Here is an 18,538-nt window from a genome sequence, read left to right on the forward strand (position 1 = left end):
ATAACATTTTACTCACAAGTCTGTTTAAGCTCCACTTTATATTGTTGAAACGGTATTTTAAAGATCTACAACTTCTATTAGAGTAAGTTTTCCCAAATTCTCAATGTATTTTCACTGAATTTTCCTACAAGCCATATCAATAAAAACTTATACGAGTTTAAGAACTCTTATGAACTTCACTATTTTGTTTGACTCTATAACGACTATCTTTCACCCAAATTCATCCCGAAAGGATGCATATAGTTAAGATTTCACATTTACACCCATTATGCACATTCACGCCTAACCCGAATTTACAGAGCGTTACACTCTACTTTGACAACTCTCTTGGAATAAGGTTCTTTACGCTCCTACAATATATGGAATCATGCTAAGAAAAGAAGGAACAGCCTTAACATACCTTTTGGGTCTCCTTAACTACTCAATGCTTATCCTTCCGAGTTTTTAAATTTACATTTAATATGACTCGCACTAAGGGTAAGTCATTGAAACGCTTACAAGGTCAAATTAGATTAATTGGTAAGCTAAAGAAAATCTTACAAGATTTCCTTTTATCTTCCACCTCCTCCAATCTTCAAAAACAGCTCTCCCAAAGCACAATAAAACATCAACAATTCCATAATCAAAAGATTACATTCAAACTGTACTCAACTCAATTCCAAAACTTCTTTTCATAATCAATTCATAACAACAACTTCATACAATCCCTTATACACTCGTATACGACAATTCCTTAACGTCATTATTGTCCCTCATAACAAGATTATGCTAAAAACATGCTAATAATTATAACTCAAGTTAATTCACAACTCAAAATATCATCAAATGCATATTTGAACTTTTCCCTCAATTTCTTCTCAAATCATAACATAATTACCAAACAAACTCATAAACAAGAAACTAAGATGAAATCTTACCCCAAAATTCAAGAACACTTCAATTCATGGTTACTCCACCTTAAAAATACTCACCCAAACATCTTCAAGAAGAAGAGACAAGTGTAGACCTCTACTTGGTATCCTTAACTACTTTAATCTTTACTTTCATCCTTGGTTTAGGCTTGGAAATATGTTAGAATATGTTTGGAGAGGTTTCTAGACTCGTGGGAATATACGTGCATGTTGTGGAAAGGTCTAGAGCTAGGAAATGACCCAAAAATGACCAAAGTGGGTCCTTTTATATTTGCTAAGGTCGACTCCACCGACCTAAAAATTTCGTGCACTGTAGCTGGCGTGTTCGCGCACTGTAGCTGCTCGTCTCTACTCTGCCGGCCTAACTTGTAACGTCCATAATTCTCTACTCCGATGTCATATCGACGAGCGATTTGTTGCGTTGGAAACGAGGCTTCATGAAATTTATTTTAGGCTTTTATTTTTCTTCAAAACTCTTCATATGCTAAAAGATATACTTCTCTAAAGTTGACCCAAAATTTTCGCCCAAAATTTTCGACAAACTTATTTTCTTTGATTTGCTTGATCCCAGAACCTTTAGACACTTTCTTAGCACTTGTTAAGAGTATTTCTTAACTTTATAAGGGTTGCATGATGTCTCTGAGCTTACGTTAGTTTACTCAGGATGCAAACGACGTGAGAATTTTTGAGGTGTAACATTCTCCCCCCTTTAAAAACATTAGTCTCGAATGTTGAAGTAAAACTCATTTTGACGTTGATGTCAATATTGTCACCTGCATTTGCTGGCATTACTTTACTTACTGGTAGTCTTACTCACATATTCGAAACTGAGCTTTACTCGAACTACGCAACTTATGATCCTCCTCGCAGTTCCTTGGAGGCGATACACCTTAAGTTAATAAATCGTAACCATAATTTGCAGAGTTTCGACACTATATCGATTTGTTGAAGCAAAAATCCCCTCCAGTTTATTTTGGGGTTTAAAACTTTATGCTTATGGTCCATTAAATCTTTCCTCATATTCTGCTGGCGATTTCTGAGAGCTTACCTATTAACCCCATTATTCATATGAATAGTGATCAACTTGATATTTAGCTTTTCCTTTCTTTTTATCCCTTTAGGCCCTACGCTCTATTTCTCAGTAGATTAACAGTTGTACCTAGAGCTCTTTTGCTGAAATTATACTCCATCTCTTGTCTGCATACAGTTCAATTGTGTCAGTACTGATTGATTCTACTCAACTAGTTAGTATTCTCCTTAACTCTCTTGGGTTGCCTTATACTGCTTCTTTGGCATTCCCCATTCTTATTGCAGTGGTATTCGATAGCTTGTTACTGGAACGCCTCAATTTCGGTCAATTAACCTTTCTTGGATTCCTTGGTTTCCTTATACGAGCAATAACATGGTTCCTTCTTAACCTATACAGTTCTTTCTCGTGCACTTACTGACTCATCATCTTTATGTACATGTAGACTTTACATTCATAGTTCACAATTACTTTGGTATTTCTTGATTACTGTTTATTTACTACCAATGGGTGTATTGTGGAGTTTACTGAATTGATTGCCCAAGTAATTCTTGAATATCATCCTCCTTTTCTTATGGCTAAAATTTATGCACATACTCACGGTTATTCCTTTTTCCTTATCTCCTGTCTATCTACTAGTTCACGCCTTATCGTTCTCGTTGTCCCTTTGAACTCTGTCATTTACATTCTTATATGCTCGCTTACCCAGTACTTACCATATACCTTTATTCGCTTTTGGTCTAATCCTCTTTATCCCTTTTTTGTATGTCAGAAACTCTGACTCCTTTGCCCTTTATGTATCCTTCCTACGCTTCACTGATACTCTATACCTTCATCTTCTTAGAGCTTAACTTATTCTTTTTCCCCTTAAGGATAACCTCAGAAACTGGTAATATAGTATCCCTTGCTTTCTCGAGACTTCTTTCCACCCATACACTTTACTTGATTCTCTCTTTCTCCTTTCTAATAAAGCTTCTTATGTTTGGTCTGGGCTATCAGTAATTCTTGCACTTACGTTAAGAATATCTCGAATCTCTTCTTCAGTGATCCTCTTCTTTCAATTTATCCTTGAAGTTGCTAGTCCTTAGTTCGACTGATAAATTAGGGATAAGTTTGGAAATTTGCCAAAATGTGAACCAGGTTTCTTACTATGTGGTGAATTCAAATCATTTCACTCTTTCCTTTGACTGCAGTTTTCCATCATAGATATCTAGCAGAACCATTATTTTGCTCGTTCTATGTGGTTTCATTGCCACTAGCTTTGTTCCAATCAGGCACATCATCCCTTTATTACTTCCTTTGAGATTCTTCTTGGACTCTTAGCCTTCACTTAATTCTTACCTGATAAATCCTCCCTATAGTCTGGCATCCTCTATTTGTTGTTTGAGTTTACCAGTCGCATAGATACTCATTTCCTCTATTTACTTTTTTTTTCGATTGAAGATTTTTGTCTGTTCCTTCTTCTATACTGACCTTTTCTTTTGGTCAACCCAATCTGGTTTCTCCTTTTAATAGCATCATAAGTCGATGCACTATCGCATCTATTTTCCACGACCCGCTCTTTATTTGCCTAGCGCATACCGTTCTGTAGTTCTTTACTAGGTGGTTGTACCATAGTCTGGCGTCATAGTTATTCCAATATCTTGTCGATCTTTGTCCCTTTCTTATTGTTATGTCCCGTATTTTGTACGCTGGAATATTTTAAGTTGGTTGCGACAAGTTATGGACAAGGCTATTTTTTTTTTCCGACTTTGTTAGAGTGCATAAGGTGCATGTTCATCTTTTTGTCGGTATGGAGTATTAAGGGTAAATTTGGAATAAGAAAAACTAGGGGCTAAAAGTTGGAAAATAATATTTCATGAAATGGCCAAATGGCCATGTGGCCGTGTGGGGTATGTGGGACCCACCCGTGGTTGGCCAAATTTGATTAGTTCAAGCTATGAAGGGTGCATGTGATTACTTTATATTTGTAGGGACTAGAAGTGAAAATAATAGTTCATGAGAGGGCCTAAGTGGCCATGTGAATTAGTGTGGGCCATAGGGCCACATGTGTAAATTATATATGGTGATAAAAGATGATAAATTAAGTCATCTTCATCATTTTTCATCTCTTAGAAATTTCAAGAACCGTGGAGAAAAAAAAAAGGGGCCATTCGGCCATGACTAAACCGAGAAAGACCAAGGAAATATTGATCAAGAAAAATTGTTTTCTTCTAGCTTTTCTACCAATTGGAAGGTCCTCTACAACGTGGAGTAGTTGTTGGAGCAAGAAAATCGTTTGTTGTTGCCATGAACAACTCTAGCCGAGGGAGAAGGTGGATGGAAGAGGTAAGATTTAATCCTTATTTTCATATGTTGTGCATGGTTTGTGTATGTTGTGGAGTGTGGAAATGAATGAAATTCATGAAGGTATGGTGTTGGTGTTGTGGCCGTGTATATATGTGTTGTGGAGTATGTGATGAAAATGAAAGTATTAGATGGTACAAGTTGAAGTTGGGACCGTTTGTGAGTCAATGTAGAAGTTAGTATATTGGTAATATAATTTCTTGCATTTACGTGAATGATATTGTAATACGTGGTTGTTGGTATAGTTTATGAATTTGGCGGAAAGAAATATGTTGTTATTGTTTTCTTGAACTTGGAGGGTTTCGGATTGCATTCGGTATTGGATGGGCTAATTTGGATATTTTGCGGATTATTTGAAATGTTCTTGAATCGTGTTTGAATGGCTTTGGATTAGTACTTGAATGTGAGATCATTGGCATTGGCTTAATTGTACGTAGTTGAATTGAATGTAAGTGGAATGCCGTCGAATTATGTGGATGAAGGTTACTAATGTTAGAATGCGTTTCGAATTAATTATTGATGTTGTTTATATGGTTGTTGGTATTGTTGTTGGAGATTTGGCCGAGTTGAATTCTAGGGGTTGTTGAATTTATAGGGAAAATGCTGCCCAAATTTCTATAAATAAAGTGCTAGTTTGGAATTGGATTACTAAGTGCTTATGACTAATGCTTGGTGTCTAACGACGATATTGTAGATTTTGAGAAGCCGAGACTTAAGTTCGGAATAGCTTAGGAAGCGGACGAGGTATGTAAAGCTTACCCTTTCCTTCTTTTGGCATGTCTTAGACATAAATAAGCTATGATACGAGCCTCGGGGTAACTCTATTCTTATGATTCGAGCATGCCCACGATTCTTATTCATCTCTTGATATTGGTATTCTTAATGTAGTAGAAATATGGTCCTTATGTCTTTGATATGATTGGATTTGAAATATTGTATAAACAGTTTTGTTCCTAAAGGCTCCTATGTCTAAAAATGTCCGTAACTTTCATAGACAGAACCGGATTGCTTTGATATGCTTGTAAGTGATTCTATAACGTATAATGACTTTAACTTTCATGGGCGGGCCCGGATTGGTATGATGCATATCCGTGGGCCCCGAGACCTTCGTTGTATAGTCCTAACGACTTTTTGAAAGAACATAATATGGCTATCACCCCGACCCCCAAGTATGATTACTTATTTATACTGTAGTCCGAAATGAGGATTTTTATATGATTTTGATGCGTAACTCGATTTCTAAAGTTCTATTTGATATGTACCGAGCGACATTCGGAAGGAACTTGATTTGGCTATTGTCCGGTTTGTAAATGATAGTTCGTTTGATTATTCTATTTAGTCTTTGTGAATGTTTTAAATTGCATATAGTTTCTCACGATTCTGCTCGTGCATTCTGTTATTACCTCTTTCACCGAGTCCCGGGCCGGTATGTTATCGTGCGCACTATGCTATATTCTGAAGTATGATGTGATTCCGAAGTATGATGTGTTACGAAGTATGATGTGAATCCGAAGTATGATGTGTTACGAAGTATGATGTGATACGAAGTATGACGTGTTACGAAGTATGATATGATACGAAGTATGATGTGTTCGAAGGTATACAATATTCCGAAGTATGATGTGTTGTGGCGCCAAAGATGGAGTGGCGACCACGTTCTGTCCGCCGAGTCCCATTACAGACCGTATGTGATGTATGATTTGACAATATGATGATATGATGATCTTATTCACCGAGCCCCTCACTAGAGGGCCGGCTACGGTATATATGTATATGATGATATAATGGCTATGCATGATGATTATATGACCTGATTTACCGAGTCCCTCACTGGAGGGCCGAGACACGTTATATATGCATATGTACGAGGTGATTACTTACTTATGTCACTCAGTCCCATTATGGGCCGGATATAATACATGACACTGATATGCATGATTTGTATTTCAGGAGTAAGCATTTTGGCATTCTGATTATTATATTTGTCTTCTGTACCTCTTATGTATGATTTGCATTTCAAATGCAAGCATTTTGGTATTCTGGTTATTATGCTGACTTTCTGTACTCCTTACTTCGGTTATGATCTCGTTTTCTGTGTTCCATGCTTTACATGCTCAGTACATATTCCGTACTGACCCCCTTTCTTCGGGGGCTGCGTTTCATGCCACGCAGGTGTACAGATGAGTGGAAGATGTTCCAGCTGGATTGGCGAGCTCCATTTCCTCCGGAGTGCTGCCGAGTCAGAGTATTTATGTTGTGGCACCATGTTCTGTGTTAGAGACTTTGCAGACAGAGTCACGTATAGTATATGTCGGTTTTGTAAGCGGCTCTATAAGCCGATGTATTATTGTACATTATGTTACAGATTTGTTATGATTACAGCTTTTATTTGATTTGAAAAAGATGAAAAGTATGTTGTTCGTATGTAAAGCTTTCCTTATGCATTCTGTCATGATTTAAGGGCCTAGCATGATTATGAGTATCACGAGAGTCAGCGGGTTCGCTCGGCCCTAAGTACGGGTCGGGTGCCCATCACGCCCTATCGGGAATTAGGGTGTGACACTTATTTTCCCTTTCGATACCATAGCTTGTTCCTATTTATACATATCCCTCGTACATTCATCCTATTTCCTTTATGATCGAATTTTTGTACTATTTATCAAGACTCTCGTTCCATGCTATTGATGTTTTGCTTAGCCAGACTTATTATCTTATCAACCTTCCTTTTGTCCTTGATGGTTATACAACTTCCTTTAACCAGTTCATTAGTGCACCCTTCTTACTTTCGCCCTTAGGGTCTTTCTTGACTTCCCTTGCTCATAAAATGCTCTTCTCCACTTGCCATTCTATAGCATTGGCCCTGAAATTCGTAGAATAGTCTATTAGAAGTACGAATCATTTAAAAATCATCTTTTGGGTGGGGGGGGGGGGGTTTCCGTTTTCTAGGTGAACATATCAATATGGCTTCAAATTTATCCTTTCGGATGTGCCTTAAGAGTTAGAAATCCCTTGACACCATTCATAAAACCTAATTATTCTTTCTCAGGTTTTATCCATACCCATCGTTATTATACTCCAATCCTGCTTATCAAGATTTGTTTTCGGGATCTTCGCATTCGTCCTGTATCACATCTTGCCATACTCTATCCTTCCTGCTTACTTACTTTAAAAATTTATCCGAATGGATCTTCGCCTCTACCGCCGCCTTAACCCTTTTTTCGGAAATTTTAGTTGACCCTTACTAGCAACATACTTCCCTTGCTTACACTCCTCTTCTTTCTTATGATATCACAGTCTTCTTCTTACTTTCTTATGATATCATAGTCTTCTTCTTACTCTTATGTGACCATATTCTTCTTCTCCCTGATATTATTGCATCATAATTATCCAACTTTAACATTTGGAGAAAACAATATCAATCTGCCCTATAGCACCTACTGCCTTAAATTCAATACCCAGCTCAATCAATACCTTTAGCATATCGCAAAATCGATCTTAAGGGCACGCATAATATTTAATGTGGCCACACATGAGTTATCGTTTACATCGCTTATTACTACCTCACTTACGAAGTATCCCAATGCCATTTAAAATTGTCCTGAACCTGTGGCTTTAACACCTCTCCACTCTTTAGCTAGCCAGACTCATACCACACGATCATTTAAAATTCTATTCGTAAGGCACATATGCTCCTAATTTCCCTCGGCTATCCTGATTCCTAATATTTTCGTATGTCTGAATCTGTAGGATTTCTTAGCATATTTTCTAAGTCCTGATTATGAACCTTTGGCAGTATAGACTTAACGAATGATCTTTACTCGAACACCTACTCTTCTTTCCTTTTTATTCATAAGCCAACATCACTCTTATTTTTCTGTCGTCAAGTGACCTCCACTACATCTGTCTAAAAAATCAAGGTAAACCTTCTTATAAGGATCACATTCGTTCTTTTTATTGCTGCATGGTCTTTTATCACATACCTTTAAAAACCAATTTGAAGTTCTACTGGGAAATCCAAATAAGGCTCTGTAATGTATTTCCCCCAAGGTTGGAAAAGTCCCTTACTTTCCTGGTTGGATAAATACTATCGTAACCTTTGAAACTTCCAATATCTAGAAAATTTTCATAACCACAAGCCAACACATGCGACTGCTTTTTGTTCCTAGTCCCGAGGTTCCTAATGGTACCAAAAATGTCTTTGTCACACTTACTCGTAAATATATCAGTTATCGGTTTCTTTAAAATCCCCATTTATCAACCAGTAGGTGATATCCCATAATAATCACACATATCATAAAGAGTTTCAATAAGAAGACCCATATACCTGTAACCGGCCTGTCCTGGTCCTGGTCTTGGGAACTGTGAAGTGAGATATCCCTTTCATCTTCCTCCCACCTTCCACTCGTTTGACCATCCTCATCTCCCCCATCATAATCTGAAGGATATGAATACTCTGGGAGCTCCTGATTAACTGAAGGCCAAGACTGAGGGCTAGAATACTCCGTGACACTTACACTTGTGGCTGCTCTGACGTAATGCTCAATCATAGGGGAAACTGGAGGGCCAAATCTGGTATAGCCTCAGGAGCCTCCTGCTCCACTGATGTCTCATACGAACCTTCAGACGGGTCCATCTCATAGCTATTCTCTGACGGATCCACCTCCATAGAAGTCACAGGCTCTGGGGAATCGTCTCAATATCCTTAGAAGGATCTGTCTCAATGGAGTAACTAAGACTCCTCCTAATCTGTCCTAGTTCCCGTGGTCCGGAGTCCACCCTAGGGGCCTTCCTTGCACCCCCACTATTAGAAGCCGACCTCTTCATCTATATCAATCTGCACTTACCTACAGGAAAAGAGGGTCAGGAACGATCTTTCCTAGACTCTGGCTCTATTGCACGATCTAAGATAGAAAGGAAGGTCAATGATTCCTAAATGCCCCGCAGCCTCCTGTTTATAAGTATGGCATACTTCACACCCATAAACAAGACTCGACTGGACACGGTCTGTAGACATCCCTAGGACAGAACTGCTCTGATACCACTTTTGTCATGACCCAATCTAATGAGTCGTGATGAGTGCCCGACCTCTACTGACCAGGCACCCCTAAATCCGTACCTGAATCTCACTGAGCAACATGGTGACCCATAAATAACTTATTACTGAGCTATACTATCTCCTGTAAGATTAACACAATTGATTCTGCATCAAGAATTCACAAGCAGCGGATATATATATATACATATATATATACACATACACATGCGTGCTGAGGATAATAGTGCAAGCTGACTAGGCCGCTATATATGCTATACTACAAAAATGAGAGCCGACAAGGCTACTTAACATCCCAACTACGTACAACTGTCTACAGACCTCTACGAAACACAAGCTATAGAAAGGACATGACAAAGCCCCTTCATACCCATGTCTACATGTCAAAATAGCATACCAAAAGGGACTGCAGCTCCGAACCAAGTGGAGCGCACTGTCTGCAGCTGCGTGGAAGACCTACTAAGCTGGATCGCCTGTCTGGCTACCTGAACCTACGGGCATGAACACAGCTCCCCCCAACAAAAGGGACGTTAGTACGAAATAATGTACTGAGTATGTAAGGCAAACGATAACTGAAACTGAACTGAAAATAATACAATCTGGAGGCCAAAGAATGCCCTGAATATCTCACCTGACCTGTCTCATATGAAATGCAATATAATGCTATTATATATCTCACTGACCAAGTGGCCAGGCAACTGAAAAATCTCACTGACCCGTCGGCCAGGCAATCTGTCTCACTGACCCGTAGGTTAGGCAATCTGTCTCACTGACTAAGTGGCCAGGCTAAAGAAAATGTCTCACTGACCAAGTGGCCAGGCTAAAGAAATATATATATGTATATCATGCAGTACATCATGCATATACTGAAAAACACTGATACTGTAACGTGTCTTTTTTGTCTCTCTATAAACTCAGGGACATAGGGAAGGGATATGGCCCCTCAGAAAGAATAACATAATACTCGGAAACTATGCCACAATATGACAAGCTCTACTTCGACAAATCTCTTGTCATAAGGTTCTTTATGCTCCTACAATATATGGAATCATGCTAAGAAAAGAAGGAACAACCTTAACATACCTTTTGGGTCTCCTTAACTACTCAATGCTTATCCTTCCGAGTTTTTAAATTTACATTTAATATGACTCGCACTAAGGGTAAGTCATTGAAACGCTTACAAGGTCAAATTAGATTAATTGGTAAGCTAAAGAAAATCGGACAAAAGATTTCCCTTTTATCTTCCACCTCCTCCAATCTTCAAAACAGCTCCCAAAGCACAATAAAACATCAACAATTCCATAATCAAAAGATTACATTCAAACTGTACTCAACTCAATTCCAAAACTTCTTTTCATAATCAATTCATAACAACAACTTCATACAATCCCTTATACACTCGTATACGACAATTCCTTAACGTCATTATTGTCCCTCATAACAAGATTATGCTAAAAACATGCTAATAATTATAACTCAAGTTAATTCACAACTCAAAATATCATCAAATGCATATTTGAACTTTTCCTCCAATTTCTTCTCCTCAAATCATAACATAATTACCAAACAAACTCATAAACAAGAAACTAAGATGAAATCTTACCCCAAAATTCAAGAACACTTCAATTCCATGGTTACTCCACCTTAAAAATACTCACCCAAACATCTTCAAGAAGAAGAGACAAGTGTAGACCTCACTTGGTATCCTTAACTACTTTAATCTTTACTTTCATCCTTGGTTTAGGCTTGGAAATATGTTAGAATATGTTTGGAGAGGTTCTAGACTTGTAGGAATATATGTGCTTGTTGTGAAAGAGTCTAGAGTTGGGAAATGACCCAAAAATGACCAAAAGGGGTCCTTTTATACTTGCCAAGGTCGGCACCACCGACCTAAAAATTTCGCACACTGTAGCTGGCGCGTCGCGCACTGTATCTGGCGCGTTCGCGCAATGTAGCTGGCGCGTTCGCGCACTGTAGCTGCGCGTCTCTGCTCTGTCGGCCTAACTTGTAACATCCATAACTCTTTATTCAGATGTCATATCGACGAGTGGTTTGTTGCATTGGAAACTAGACTTCTTGAAATTCATTTTAGGATTTTACTTTACTTCAAACTCTTCATATGCTAAAAGATATACTTCTCTAAAGTTGACCCAAAATTTCCATCTGAAATTCTGCTAAATTTTCTCAAATTTTTGAAAAACTTATTTTCTCCGATTTGCTTGATCCCAGAACCTTTAGACACTTATTTAGCACTTGTTAAGAGTATTCCTTAACCTCATAAGGGTTCCATGACGTCTCCGAGCTAATGTTAGTTTACTCATGACGCAAATGACGCGAGAATTTTTTAGGTGTAACAAAGAGAACCATTGAAACTGCCAAACTGGCAGCTCTTCTTATCGCTGCCCCCATCATGAGTTCGAATCCTAGAAGATTCAACCTCTGTATCATGATCAACCACAGCTGGAAATGAAGAACCCATAGCCACTAGCTGTAGAGTAGCCAGCTACAACTGAAGCAGTAATCCCTTAACTAACCTCCTCACCTTCTCTTTCTCGGTGGGGATCAACTGAACAACATAACAAGCCAAGGAATGAAATATGGCCTCATACTCTATGATAGACAAACCTCTGTTCTCTAGGTCATTGAACTCATCACTTCTCATATCTTTCAAACCACGGGGGACGTACTTCTCTAAGAACACCTGATAGAATTGGGTCCAAGTCAAAGGAGGTGACCCAGCTGGTCGACACTCAACATAGGACCTCCACCACATCTTTGTGTCCCCACGCAGCTGGAAGGAAACATAATCAACCCCATGGAAATCCACTATACCCAGCTTGTGAAGCCTCTCATGACTATCAATAATAAACTCATAAGCATCCTCTTCAGGAGTACCAAAGAATTCTAGCTGCTTCATCTTGATGAACATACCAAACAAATCCTGCTCCTTAACGACCATAGTCAGACTGGCAATATATCGAGGAGAAAATGCAGGTGCTGGGATCTCATTAACACCGGGAGCAATCGCGACAGCAGGCTACGCCTGTGAGTCTGATACTACTCAGGAGTCTGTCCTCCCGCTCTAGTCTGAGATCCTCCTGGAGTAGCTGGAAGGCCACCCACCTGGGTCAAACCCTCAAGAAGACTCAATATACGAACCATGAAATCCTGGAGTACAAGAGTAGCAATCACCTCGGGCTTGTCCCAGCTCCTCCTCATCTATGGGCTCATGCTCATGCTGAACCTCTGGCTCAGGAGATACCGATCTGGCTCGAGTCTGACCAAGCTCAAGGGCCCTGCCCCTAGCCGGTGTTGCACCACGGCCTCTACTTCTACCATAGCCTCTCGTTAGGCCTCAACCTCATGCTCCGCCCCTAGTAGCAGGCGCGAGCATCTCATGCCACGCAATACTTGCACGTGTCTTCACCATCTGTGAGAGAATAGAAGTGAAGTCAGATTCCAATTTAACCCTTCTACATACCAATTTGAATAAAGCAGCACGAAAGGAATTAATGAATTAAAAGTTTCCTAAATGTCCTATAGCCTCTCGCAGGTAAGTACGGAGCTCAACGTACCAATCCGCAACACTCTTGTACTTGTAAGACCGGTAACCTAGGGCTCTAATACCAACTTGTCATGACCTAACTCTTGAATCGTATGGGCACCAATACTAACCCCCCTAGTGGGCGAACCCTTCCCTTATAATATGCCATTAAATCAAATGCGGAAGTAAAACAGAAATAACTAAGTCTCAAGAGATATAAATGATAAAGTAAGCGCGGAAGTAAAAAATACTATAGCTCAAGGATCTAGTCTGAAATGAGTACAAGAGCCATTATCACTAGTACAATGTCCGAATACTAGAACTAGTCTAAAAAATACATGATAATAGTTATCCCAATAGTAAAAGGAAAGATAGTTATAAGGAGTCTTCGGGTTACAGATCCATCAAGTAGCTTACCCTGAAAACACTGTTAAGTAGGCCTTGGGACTCGTGAAACTGAGAGGTGGAACTAGTGACGAACTCTACACTCAAGGAAAAAGGTGCACTGAAGAGTAGTATGAGTACAAACACATGTACTCGTAGGTATCACAGGCCGACAACGATTAGTCTACATATATAAAGGAAAAAAACTAACAGGTAGGTAGATAAGCAATCAAGTACAGTCAATGAACAATAATAAGTATAAGATCAGTCAATGTATAAGATCAACCAAATGTATAAGATACCATGTGCACAGTCAATGGCAATGAGTGTATAAGCAATGCAATGCAATACACTGGCCAACATTCCAATTCGTACACAGATGCTATGGGCAATGCCTCATAGCCATGACCCATAGGGACCTGCTGTTATATCCCGTATTTTATACATTCGGATAATTCGAGAAAGTTGTGGCAAGTTAAGGACAAGATCATTTTTAAGAGTTATTTTAATGCACAAGTTGGTTATGAATATCAATTATGAATATTAGTATTATGGAAATGCTGAGAAAGGCTAAGGGCAAGAAGAGAAATTCGCAAAATGGGCCGTGGAAATAATGCGGAAGGTTAGGGACAAAATGGTAATATTGAGGAATGTCGAGGGGTAAAATGGGAATTTCACATGAGTTTCATGAAAGTTCCAAGAGGGGCGTATTGGTCATGTGACAAAAAAAAATAAGAAAGAAGAAAAAGAAGATGACAAAATAAGTCATCTTTTATTTAGAAGAATTCAAGAAAAAGAAAGAAAAATCTAGAAAAATTGAGAGAAGGGCATGTGCCCCTCACATGCTTGTGAAGACTATATATATATATATATGTTCATCCATTTTCTAACCTAAGAAAGACTTGGAAAAAAAAGAAAGGGAGAGTAGAAAGAGGAGTGCACGGCCATGGCTATGAAAAATTAGCTCCATGGAAAGTTTATCAAAAAAAATTATTTCTTCTAGTATTCCAACCAAGTTGAAGGTCCTCTTTAATATGGGATAGTTGTTGAAGCAAGAAAACTACTCATTCTTACAAGGAGCAACTCAAGTCAAGTGGTAGAGTTAAGGAAAAAGGTAAGATTTCATCTTTTCTTATGTTGTGGATGGTTTGTACATGTGGTGAAGTGAAGAAATGAATGAAAACCATGAATTTAGTGTGTTGCAAGGGGTGGCCGAATAAGATGGTTTGTGTAGAAAAGATGAATGATTTTTTATTTAGTAATTTGATTGTTGTTATTGTGAATTCCATAATAAAAGTGAGGATTTAATGATTTGAAATGAAGTTGTAATCGTTGTGGTATTGTTATGGAAGCTAATGTGACACTAGCATGAACTCTTATGTTTGTATCGATGAAGTTGTTAATGTAGAGTGTTGGCGGAGCTTATAAAGTTGGAAGGAAAGAAATGTAGTTAGTGTTCTTGTTAAATTTGGAAAAGCTTTGGGTGAAGTGGTATGTTAGTTGAATTGTTTGAAGTATTCTTGAGTATATGTAATGGACTTAAAAATAAATAAAATGCCATGGAATGATGCAGCAAGAGTTGTTAACATTAGAATACATTTTGAATTGATGGTTGAAATTGTTAGTATAATTGTTGGAATTGTTGTTAATAATGTGGCCGAGTTTCATTCTCGGGTTTGTTGTTTTGAATCGGTGGCGAGTTAAAGTCTCGGGGATGCTATATGTATAGGGGAAATGTCTTTGCCGAAATTTCGGTAGACAAACAGAATTTAAGTTGAAATCTTGGAAGCTACAACTCACAATTGGTAAACATGACCATTTGTAGATTTTGGAGAAAACGGGATTCGAATTTGGAGAAGCTTAAGAAGCGGAAAAGGTATGTAAGGCTTACCCTTTCTTTCTCTTGGCATGTCCTAGATGTGATAGGCTATGATTTGAGCCTCGGGATGACTCTACTCTTAGAAATCCGAGCTTATATTTATCCCTTTTTCATTCAGTAGAATTGAACTAAATAACTTATGCTTTATTGTAAAGATATGTTCAAACGTCCGTAACTTTTGAAAATGAAAGCGGAATGCCTTGAAATCTTCGAGGATGATCCAATGGCATATAATGACCACGTTTTTATGTTCGTTACCCGACTTGACCCGAGGTGGGCCCACAGTCCCCGAGCTTTAATTGTATTGTTCTATTTGCCTTATTTCCATAAGATAATCAAGGAAACCTTTGGCTATTGTTCCGAATTTGATATAAGTATCTGGTAACTCAGACATAAGTATTCTGGTTTGACTATTCTGATATAAACGCTTCGGTACGAATGATCCGATTTGAATATTTTGATATAAACATTCTATGTAAATGTTTCGGATAAGTATTTTGATATAAGCATCCAAAAATATACATATATATGTTCTGACATAGAGTATTCTGATCTAAGTATTTTGGTATAAGTGTTCCGACATGATAACTCCGATATGAGTATTCTGGTACGAGCGTCCGATATAAGTACTCTGCTATGTGTATTGGGATATGAGTCGTCTGATCCGAGTATTCTATATGAGTGTGCTCCATAAGCCCTAATATTCTTCACGTACGATCCGATCGCTTAAAAGTCCGAAGAGGTTTCGCATTTCAAACACTCATAACTTCCCGATATTAATTTGGAAGAACCCGAAATTCGTTTCTGAGCCTTCGATTATCGGAAAGTGTACGTATTCATCGAGTCTGGATTTATGTGCATATGGTTTCTCACTACTCTGCTCGTGCAAGGCGTAATGTATCTGTTCACTGCGTCCCGGGCCAGGATCTGTTATCGTGCGCATGCTTCTGTATATGTATCTGTTCACTGCGTCCCGGGCCAGGTTCTGTTATCGTGCTCTTCTTTTGCATTGTTCACCGCGTCCCTCATAGGCGGGCCGGGCTCTGTTTATGCATGTGATATTATGATCCGATGATATGGGGACGGTGGCCGGATGGCATATGATCCGTCCGTTCACCGCGTCCCGTACTAGAGGGCCGGTTTTGTTACCGCGTCCCTCACCGGGGATCTATTATCGCATATGCTTATGATAATTTATGATCTCGTTATGCATAATTTGTGGTCCGAGAATAAGCATTTTGATATTCGGACACTTTTTTGTACTCTGATGACGATTTTGTAAGTCAGACTTCTGCATCTCTGATTTTGATAAGGCTCTGCCTATTAGGCCTCCATACTTCTGATTTTGATTACGAATCCATCTGATATATTTCTGTACGTCTGGCTCTGTCCACGGATCTGTCTGGTATACTTCGTACGTTGACTCGATTACGAATCTGTCCCGAATTTCGGATCTGTCCAGCGTACGTCTGACTTTGATTACGGGTATGTTCGATATAGTTCTGTACGTTCGATATTTCGTCCGATATATGACCTCGTCTGAGCATTCTGTACGATCTGCTCTCCGTCTGACGTGTGATATCACTGGTGCGCTCTGTATTTTCTGTACCTCTTCGGACATGCGATCTGTAGTTGTAAAATAAGTATTTTAGTACTCTGACTGACTTACTTACCTTCTGTACTCCTTCTGGTCTATGGGACAGGTATGTCTGGTTTGTGTCTGAGAAATAAGCGTCTGGTATTTTGAGTAATGTACTTATCTTTTGGTCCTGTTTGTTTCAGTTATGGTTCTGTTTTCTGTATTGCATGCCTTACATGCTCAATACATTTTCCGATCGACCCCCCGTCTTCGGGGTCGCGTTTCATGCCGCGCCGGTACTCCCCGCATGATTAGCGACCATTATAGAAGATGTACTAGCCAGGATTGGCAAGCTCCATTTGCTCCCGGAGTGTTGCCGAGTTAGAGTTTGTATGATATGCTTTCGTATGGATGTTAGAGACTTTGCAGACAGCGTCGAGGGTATTGGTTGTCGGTCTGTAAGCGGCTTCGTCAGCCGATATGTCGGTCCGTGTCATGTATTGAATTTTATATGATTATAAATTTGTTCGATTTGAAGGCTACGAGAAAGAAAATTTTCTGAAAATTTTGCTATGTATTTTATCTCATTTGGTTCAAAAAGTTTGGCGTGATTTTGTATGCAGTAAGAGTCTGAGGGTTCGCTCGGCCCTAAGTAAGGGTCGGGTGCCCATCACACCCTAATAAGGTTAGGGTGTGACAAAGTGGTATCAGAGCGAGGTCTGTCCGTGGGGTTGTCTGCAAAGTCGTGTCCGGTAGAGTCCTGTTTATGGTGTGAAGCGCGCCACATTTATAAACAGGAGGCTACGGGGCATCTAGGGATTGTTGACCTTCTTTCTGTCTTAGATCGTGCGATAGAGCGAAGTCACAGGAAATAAGAATTCCTTACGTAAGCCTTACATACGACGGAAGGAGGTAAGTGTGGATATATTTGACCAGTTACCCGAGACCGGCAGTTCCGGATGGCAAGAATGTGATATGAAGTTATATACTCTGTAAGGTATTGTTGACATTTGCGGTGTACAGATTTCGAATAATAAGAACGTGCAAGGGTAAAATAGTAATTGTACAAGAAAGGACGTGTTGCGAACATGCCTCGGAACCTGTAAAAGTTTGACCGGCTCCAGATTATGTAGTAAAGGACATACGAGGAAGTGGACGCGATTATATCAGCATTAAGGCACCAAATCCCACCAATGTTTTGGGGTTAAGCGTGCTCAGATGGGAGCAATTTCATGATGGGTGACCCCCCCCGGGAAGTATGCCAAAATTTTCACAAATGTTGATCCAAGAGACAAATGGGAAAATAGAATGTACGAGATGGTTGGAGACTATAAAAGGAGCCACCTAGCACGCGACAGGCGAGATTAGAGAAGAGACAGAAAGTACGCTATGGCTTTGGAATTTGGATAGGCTTGAACTACGTTTGGAAGTATTTTGTGGATTAGTTAATAATAATTATGCATGTACATATGAATGCGTATGATGCCTCATTCGTGATTGAATTAGTGAACACGTGTGTCCCAACGTGAAGATTGTTGACGTGTAAGGAGCCCCTTAAAAAAGGGGGGGGGGGAGAATATGTTATGTTGGACTTAATAAGAATGAGTATGAAGGAAAAAGGACAATTATAAGAGGGATCCTCCCGGAGTATCATACTACCCCATGAGATCAGTTGAACATTCGAGGACGAATGTTCTAAAGGGGGGGAGGATGTTATATCCCGTATTTTATACATTCGGATAATTCGAGAAAGTTGTGGCAAGTTAAGGACAAGATCATTTTTAAGAGTTATTTTAATGCACAAGTTGGTTATGA

Source organism: Lycium ferocissimum, chromosome 12, assembly GCF_029784015.1.
Source record: "Lycium ferocissimum isolate CSIRO_LF1 chromosome 12, AGI_CSIRO_Lferr_CH_V1, whole genome shotgun sequence".
Taxonomy (NCBI): domain Eukaryota; kingdom Viridiplantae; phylum Streptophyta; class Magnoliopsida; order Solanales; family Solanaceae; genus Lycium; species Lycium ferocissimum.